The sequence below is a fragment of the Mobula birostris genome, chromosome 8 (genome assembly GCF_030028105.1).
Source record: "Mobula birostris isolate sMobBir1 chromosome 8, sMobBir1.hap1, whole genome shotgun sequence".
Classification (NCBI taxonomy): Eukaryota; Metazoa; Chordata; class Chondrichthyes; order Myliobatiformes; family Myliobatidae; genus Mobula; species Mobula birostris.
This window is the reverse complement of record NC_092377.1, coordinates 118,728,415-118,738,135: the sequence shown is the minus strand read 5'-3', so window position 1 is coordinate 118,738,135 and position 9,721 is coordinate 118,728,415.

Below are 9,721 nucleotides of genomic sequence, written 5' to 3'. Positions count from 1 at the left end.
CAGTCAGATCCCTCCTGTACACCCGAAACGTCGTCTCTGCACCCCACTGTCCACGGGAGGACTGCAGTGAGGAGGAGTCTGTGAGCCACCTCTTTGCACACTGTCAGTTCGCAGAGAGGGTGTGGAGGAGGATGGACGGGCTAGTGTCACGTTTTATCCCCAGCAGCTGCGTAACAGAGCACTCTCTGATCTACGGGCCGTTCCCAGGGATGCACACGAGAGAAACATCCGGTGATGCTGACAGATCATCAACTCGGTTAAAGACGCTCTTTGGTCGGCCCGAAACTTGGTGATCTTCCAGCACATGGAGATATCTGTGGCTGAATGCTGCCGACTGGCACATTCTGGGCTGCAGGAGTACGTGCTGAGGGACGCACTGAAACTCGGTGCAGCCACCACAACGGCCCGGTGGGGAAGGACCACAGTTTAGGGTTCTTCACCCGCGGGAGAGGGAGGAGTCGGGTGGCGGGGAGTATACCCCTCAACAATGGTGTGGTAAGGTGAACCAATGGAGTGATACGTGGGTGGCCAAAAGTATGGATATTTAGAGACCGTAAGGGAAATGTATGTACAGGATTGAGAGTCATTGAATGTTTTATTGTACATAATTTTATTTTTGAATAAAGTATATTTTGAAATTTTAAAAAAAACATGTTGGATGTTGTCAAATGCCTTACTAAAGTCCATGTAGACAACATCCACTGCCTTTCCTTTATCAACTTTCCTGGTAACTTCTTCAATCTGTAAGATTGGCTGGACATGACAAGCCAAACTGAATATCCTTAATTAACCCATGTCTATCCAAATACCTATACATCCAGAGTGTTAGAACACCTTCCAAAAACTTTCCCACAACTGATGTGAGACTCACTGGCCTATAATTTCCTGGTTTATGTTTAGAGCCTTTTTTAAACAGTGGAACAGCATTGGCTATCCTCCAATCCTCTGGAACCTCTCCTGTTACTAAGTATGTTTCACATACATTTGCTAGGGCCCCAGCAATTTCTGCACTTGCAGGGGCCTAGGAAACACCTTGTCAGACATTGGGGATTTATCCACCCAATTTGCCTCAAGGTAGCAAATACATCGTCCTCTGTAATCTATAAAGGGTCCATGAAATTGATGCATCTTTGCTGCACTTCTACAGGCTCTGTATCCACCTCCTGAGTAAATTCAGGTGCGAAGAATTTATTGAAGATCTTCCCCATCTGTTTTGGCTCCACACATGGATTACTATTATGGAGTAATTTTGTCCCCATGGATCAAAGAGCTTAAAGGTGGACACAGTGAGGCCCCTACTGTTGATCTGCTTGAATGGAGATAAAGATCTCTAATGTCCATGATCCTGTAGCACAGAGAGAGATGATAATTGTGGGCATCACTAAGTCATGGCTGAAAGAAGATCCTTGTCGAGAGGTTAACATCCAAGAATACACATCATATGGAGAGGACAGGCAGGTAGGCAGAGGGGTAGTATGGAATGCATTGTTAACGTGGAATGCCATAAGTTGGATTTATGTATTCATTGCCGGTGAGCAAGGTCGGATGTCAGAGGGGACGTGTGGCCTCGGTCAGAGCGAGAACTCACCCTCAAGCCAAGATGTCGCCTGTTTACAGCCGACTGCAGAGAGGCGTTGGAGTCATTGTGCTCCACTGGGGGAGGTGTTGTGGTGAAATGCTGGAAGTGGTGCTGATCCTCCCCACTCCCCAGTGTTTGCTCAGCAGAAGACAAGCTCTGTTTGTGGACAACGTAGATTTCAGTGGCATTCAGTGGACCCAGAGTCTCAAGCCATGGTGTTACTCCTCTCTCCTGGTGGTTGTAAACTGGCAACTTCAGAAGCCTGAATGTCTGAAGGTTGATAAGTCATCTGGTCCAGATGGACTACACCCCAGGGCTCTGAAAGAGGTAGCTGAAGAGATTGTGGAGGCATTAGTAATTATCTCTCAAGAATTCCTAGATTCTGGCATGGTGCTGAAGGATTGGAAGATTGCAAATGTCACTCCACTCTTCCAAACGGGAGGGAGGCAGAAGAAAGGAAATGAGAGCAACACATACAAAATGCTGGAGGAACTCAGCAGGCTAGGCAGCTTCCATGGAAAAGAGTATAGTGATGTTTCTGGCCGAGGCCCTTCAGCAGGACTGGGGGAGAAAAGTCGAGAAGTAGAGTTTAAGATGGGGGGGGTGGGAAAGAGAGTGAAACACAAGGTGATAGGTGAAAAAGGAAGAGGGAGGGGTGGGTGGCCTCATTGTGACAATTTGCGTTGGGTCTCGGCAATATATAGAAGGCCACACCGGGAGCACCGGACGCAGTATATCACCCCAGCCGACTCACAGGTGGAGTGTCGCCTCACCTGGAAGGACTGTTTGGGGCCCTGAATGGTGGTGAGGGAGGAAGTGTAAGGGCATGTGTAGCACTTATCAGCTTATATGAATAAGTGCCAGGAGGGAGATTGGTGGGGAGGGATGGGGAGGATGAATGGACAAGGGATTTGCGTGGGGAGCGATCCCTGTGGAAAGCTGGGGGGGGGGGAAGGGAAAGATGTGCTTAGTGATGGGATCCCGCTGGAGGTGGCAGAAGTTACGGAGAATTATATGTTGGACCCGGAGGCTGGTGGGGTGGTAGGTGAGGACAAGGGGAACCCTGTTCCTAATGGGGTGACGGGAGGAATGGGGTGTGAGCAGATGTGCGTGAAATGGGAGAGATGCGTTTGAGAGCAGAGTTGATGGTGGAGGAATGGAAGCCCCTTTCTCTGAAAAAGGAGCACATCTCCTTCGTACTAGAATGAAAAGCCTCATCCTGAGAGATGTGGCGGAGTAAATCATTGTGTGATTTACTGGACGCTCTATTAAAAGCTGCAGGAACTAATCAAAGTAATCCAGTGGAGGGTCTACATAAGTGTAGACCATGAAAAGGAGAGCACCCCACTGCATCTGTGATAAAGTTATGGTCGGTTTTCTCAAGTGTTTATATTCCCACTTTGGACAGGTGAGATTTGACTCAACAACAGAGTATTAACTGGCTGAAGACTCTGATATCACACAGTACTGAGGAGAGCAGAAGAGTGTGTGAAATGTTTGATCCCACAGATCCCATACACAGAGACATGGTTTCTTAGAAGGATGAAATGAGAATGCGAGAAGGGAAGGAGAAATGTACGATGGAGGATAAGGAGAAACAGGTTCCAAAATGTCCCCTATAAGAGAACAAGGTGTGTAGTGACAGAATGAAGGGGGACGGGGTGTCTAACAGGGTAAGCCATCGTCACACTCAACAGCACCACCTACTGGAAGGGGTGGTCGAGGACACGGTCAGAATGTCGACAATCCTCCTGTTATGAATACCGGACCCCCATGGAAGTGTTTTGCTGGGGTCTGCCCACAACCCAGCCGGGTTGGGAAAGATCAGGATGTAACAAAGGCTTCATTGCCCCGGAAGGTCAACTGCGTTACCCGCAATATAATGTCCATGGTGCAGAGTGAAATTGACAAATGTATCCAGAGTTACCTATGGGGTCTCAAGTACACAAAGATGGTGTCAGGCCTCAGTTACATTGGAGTGCACCACAGGGTGGGCTGGTGTGGGTCGACCCCTTGTAGAAGCTCGGGTAGGAGACTGTCATAGAATATGTTTTGGGACACCAAAGGCTCTTGATCCACCCTAGACACATCCACAAATCAATGTTCCAATCTGGGAAACACAAGATACTATTATTTTATCTGGATTTACAGTACATTCACAGTAGGGGAGCTGACTACACCCCTGAACATACAGTCAGGACAACTGAGGGTGTCCCACTCAGTTCTGCTCATCAACTTTCCAACCACTCAAGAACATATTCTGGGGAGTGATTTTATCAGGAAAACAGGCTTGAGTTTTGAGCCGATTAGCTATATGTTTAGAAACATAGAAACATAGAAAATAGGTGCAGGAGTAGGCCATTCGGCCTTTCGAGCCTGCACCGCCATTTATTATGATCATGGCTGATCATCCAACTCAGAACGCCGCCCCAGCCTTCCCTCCATACCCCCTGATCCCCGTAGCCACAAGAGCCATATCTAACTCCCTCTTAAATATAGCCAATGAACTGGCCTCAACTGTTTCCTGTGGCAGAGAATTCCACAGAGTCACCACTCTCTGTGTGAAGAAGTTTTTCCTAATCTCAGTCCTAAAAGGCTTCCCCTCTATCCTCAAACTGTGGCCCCTCGTTCTGGACTTCCCCAACATCGGGAACAATCTTCCTGCATCTAGCCTGTCCAATCCCTTTAGGATCTTATACGTTTCAATCAGATCCCCCCTCAATCTTCTAAATTCCAACGAGTACAAGCCCAGTTCATCCAGTCTTTCTTCATATGAAAGTCCTGCCATCCCAGGAATCAATCTGGTGAACCTTCTTTGTAGTCCCTCTATGGCAAGGATGTCTTTCCTCAGATTAGGGGACCAAAACTGCACACAATACTCCAGGTGTGGTCTCACCAAGGCCTTGTACAACTGCAGTAGTACCTCCCTGCTCCTGTACTCGAATCCTCTCGCTATAAATGCCAGCATACCATTCGCCTTTTTCACCGCCTGCTGTACCTGCATGCCCACTTTCAATGACTGGTGTATAATGACACCCAGGTCTCGTTCCACCTCCCCTTTTCCTAATCGGCCACCATTCAGATAATAATCTGTTTTCCTATTTTTGCCACCAAAGTGGATAACTTCACATTTATCCACATTAAATTGCATCTGCCATGAATTTGCCCACTCACCCAACCTATCCAAGTCACCCTGCATCCTCTTAGCATCCTCCCCACAGCTAACACTGCCACCCAGCTTCGTGTCATCCGCAAACTTGGAGATGCTGCATTTAATTCCCTCATCCAAGTCATTAATATATATTGTAAACAACTGGGGTCCCAGCACTGAGCCTTGCGGTACCCCACTAGTCACCGCCTGCCATTCTGAAAAGGTCCCGTTTATTCCCACTCTTTGCTTCCTGTCTGCTAACCAACTCTCCACCCACACCAATACCTTACCCCCAATACCGTGTGCTTTAAGTTTACACACTAATCTCCTGTGTGGTACCTTGTCAAAAGCCTTCTGAAAATCCAAATATACCACATCCACTGGTTCTCCCCTATCCACTCTACTAGTTACAGCCTCAAAAAATTCTATGAGATTCGTCAGACATGATTTTCCTTTCACAAATCCATGCTGACTTTGTCCGATCATTTCACCGCTTTCCAAATGTGCTGTTATCACATCCTTGATAAATGACTCCAGCCGTTTCCCCACCACCGACGTTAGGCTAACCGGTCTATAATTCCCCGGTTTCTCTCTCCCTCCTTTTTTAAAAAGTGGAGTTACATTAGCCACCCTCCAATCCTCAGGAACTAGTCCAGAATCTAACGAGTTTTGAAAAATTATCACTAATGCATCCACTATTTCTTGGGCTACTTCCTTAAGCACTCTGGGATGCAGACCATCTGGCCGTGGGGATTTATCTGCCTTCAATCCCTTCAATTTACCTAACACCACTTCCCTACTAACATGTATTTCGCTCAGTTCCTCCATCTCACTGGACCCTCTGTCCCCTACTATTTCTGGAAGATTATTTATGTCCTCCTTAGTGAAGACAGAACCAAAGTAATTATTCAATTGGTCTGCCATGTCCTTGCTCCCCATAATCAATTCACCTGTTTCTGTCTGCAGGGGACCTACATTTGTCTTTACCAGTCTTTTCCTTTTTACATATCTATAAAAGCTTTTATAGTCCGTTTTTATGTTTCCTGCTAGTTTTCTCTCATTAAGTTCTTTAAGTTCCCCTCTTTACCCCTCTTTAAGTTCAGAACCTTTGTTTCTGAATTAACTATGTCACTCTCCATCTTAATGAAGAATTCCACCATATTATGGTCACTCTTACCCAAGGGGCCTCTCACGACAAGATTGTTAATTAACCCTTCCTCATTGCTCAAAACCCAGTCCAGAGTAGCCTGCTCTCTAGTCAGTTCCTCGACATGTTGGTTCAAAAAACCATCCCGCATACATTCCAAGAAATCCTCTTCCTCAGCACCTTTACCAATTTGGTTCACCCAATCTACATGTAGATTGAAGTCACCCATTATAACTGCTGTTCCGTTATTGCACACATTTCTAATTTCCTGTTTAATACCATCTCTGACCTCACTACTACTGTTAGGCGGCCTGTACACAACTCCCACCAGCGTCTTCTGCCCCTTAGTGTTATGCAGCTCTACCCATATCGATTCCACATCTTCCCAGCTTATGTCCTTTCTTTCTATTGCGTTAATCAACCTTTCTTTTGCGTTATACAACCTTTCTTTTGCTTTGTTGCTGTCAAAGACATAGTCATAGTCATAGTCATACTTTATTGAAACCAATTTCCCCTGGGATCAATAAAGTATGACTATGACTATGACTATGTCTTTGACATCCATTCACAGTCATGCTTGCAACATCGTTCCTTAAGTTGTTCACCTTTAGGATTTATCAATCTTGTGCCTTCCAAATTGTCCCAGGAACTCCAGCCATTGCTGTTCTACTGTCCTCCTTGTGACTGTCCCTTCCAGCCAACTTTGGCCAGCAATTCTCTCATGCCTCTATAAATCCCCTTACTCCACTGCAATACTGATACATCTGACTTTATCTTCTCTCAAACTGCAAGATGAAATCTTACATATTGTGATCACTGCATCCTAAGTGTTCCTTTAGTTTAAGCTTCCGAATCAAATCTGGATTACAACTACAAGCTGCTCTAAAAAGCCATTTACAAATGCCATCTATTGGGATCCAGGATCAACTTGATTTCCCAATCTATCTGTATATTGAAATCCCACATGACTGTAAAAGAATTGCCCTTTTTACATGCCTTTACTTCCTTCTGTTGTACTTCGTACCCCACATTTCTGACTCGGTCCCTGCAGAAGGTTAATTTAACTGCTGCACATCCCACCCTGCCCCACTGAACAGGACAACATGAAACACTCATGCTCCTGCCGTGACTCCAGAAAGATTAACTGTGCTCCTGTCCATCTGGAGATGATGTTGCACAGAAAGATTTTTTCGAAGTCAAGAATGAGGCACCTATTACAATTCCAGCTGTTTCATTAAATGAATGTATGATACAGGACAAACAGGGTCAGTTACACTGACAAGCAAGGCAGGGAAGGAACAAACACCGACCGGCTGTAACTAAGAAACATAAACACCTTGTTTGTTTTCATACCATCAGCCAGTCCAGGCCAGTTTAGGTAAGAAACATGTTCAGCACAGACTGATTGAATGATCCTTCAACATTGCGGGGAAAGAAAAGATAGAAATATAGAACCAAATATAGTTCAAGTTACAGAAAGTTATTGACAATGGATGATTACACAAATATGTAAACAAGTGTACTGAATGCTAAAACTATAAGGCAAAACACAATTAAAATAACAACCCAAAAGTAGTGATTGGGGTTCTGAGACTGGGTCAGTTCCACACCCTGTAGAAGGTCAGATGTGGAGATTACAAAGTCACTCTGAAATTATTGTAGATGTTTCTGACCATATTGACCGGAACATGAAGGGTGAGGATGCATTTTATCATCTCCATCCATTCGCCTGTCCATTGATTCTAAACTACAAACCTGGAGTGCTTGGCTATCCTAGTAAACACAGACAATTTCTTAAACTGAGAGGAAGGAAGAAGAGAGATATTAATGAAACTATCAACTCTGCTGGCTTCATGGAGGTATGTAGCAGTCACTAGTGGGACATCTGTTGGAGAGGAAATAATGAACACGGGGAGCAGGGAAGAAAGACAAAGGTGGGGTTGGTCTGTAGACTTCAGGCTGAGTGCTCTCCATTGCTAATGAGGAAAGTATGAAAAGTGTGTTTGAAAGGACTGTAATTACCCTGGGAGATCTTAATCCACATTTTGACTGGACAAACCACATTGACCCCAACCCCTTCCCCACTATTTATTCCGGCATCATCCCTCCTCTCCTGAAGAAGGGTCATGGTCCAAAACTTTAATTATCTATTCATTTCCATAGATACAGCCAGACCTGCTGAATTCCTCCAGAATTCTGTATGTGTTACACTAAATCAAAAATTTCCATCAGTCTTCATTTTGTAGACGACAAGTTTTCCCACTGAAACCGCATACAAAATTAAAATAACAGAGAAGAACCTCTAAGGATCACAGGGCTAATGGGAGACAAGTAGTCAGGACCCAATGCCTTATGCTGAGTGTTTTCAGGAAGAGACTTCGGAGATAATGGACAGTGATACCTGGAGAGAGGATCCTGGATGGATCATCCAATGAAACAAATACTGTATGTAGAATCTAGAAATACAAGACGGAAAATTACTTTGCTGGTGTTGTACCACAGGCATGAAATAGTAGAGTAACAGATCAATATATCAACAAATCAAACAGAGGCGCCATGGGAATAGGGTTAGAGATGCGGGAAATTTCAACTCTCCCACCATTTCCTGGGATTACCTTAGTGCAAAGGGCACAGTCTGTGTGGAATTAGTTAGTATGTTCAAGAGAAGTTTTGAGACAATGCGTAGATTGTCTATTTGAGGTGGGACGGTACTCAACCTTATGTTTGGGAGTGAAACTGGGCAGCTGGTGGAAATGTTAGTGGGACAGAACTTTGTGAACAATTGTCATCTGTCTGTACATAGAAGAGCAATATTGGGACATTATGTTGTAACATTATAAACTACTGGCTAACCTGCTCTTGGAGGGCTCTGTGTAGTTCTGGTCACCATTCTGTAGCAAGGACCCAGTTCCACTGGACAGAGTGCAGAGGAGATTCATCAGGATGTTACCTACAGTGGAACACTTTAGTTAAGGCAGAGCTTATAGCTGGGTTTGTTTTCTCTGGGGTGAAGGAGGGGAGACTCAATGGGCTGAATGGCCTAATTCTGCTCCTATGTCTTATGGTCTTGTACAGGATATAAGATGGATAGATAGGGTAAAAATTCAGTTTTGTTTCTCTTTACCATGCACACTCTCAACAACAATTGTGTGTAAGGTAAAGGGGGTTCAAATGGGAACAAAGAACTTTTCTTTATACAAATCGTCACTGATATCGAGAAAATTTCTATAGATTCAGTTTTCAATACAGGATGCAAATTTCTATAGTCTCTGATATCGAGAAAATGATCTAAAGATTCAGGATCAGTTCCTGCAGATTGGAGGGTAGCTAATGTTATCCCTCTTTTTAATAAAAGAGGGAGAGAGGAAACAGGGAATTACAGACCAGTTAGCCTGACATCAGTGGTGGGGAAGATGCTGGAGTCAATTATAAAGGATGAACTAGCAGTACATTTGGATAGCAGTAACAGGATTGTCCAGGTCAGCATGGATTTACGAAGGGGAAATCATGCTTGACTAATCTTCTGGAATTTTTTGAGGATGTAACTATGAAAATGGACAAGGGAGAGCCAGTGGATGTAGTATACCTGGACTTTCAGAAAGCCTTTGATAAAGTCCCACATAGGAGATTAGTGGGCAAAATTAGAGTACATGGTATTGGGGGTAGGGTACTGACACGGATAGAAAATTGGTTGCCAGACAGGAAGCAAAGAGTAGGGATTAACGGGTCCCTTTTAGAATGGCAGGCGGTGACTAGTGAGGTACCGCAAGGCTTGGTGCTGGGACCGCAGCTACTTACAATATACATTAATGACTTAGATGAAGGGATTAAAAGTAACATTAGC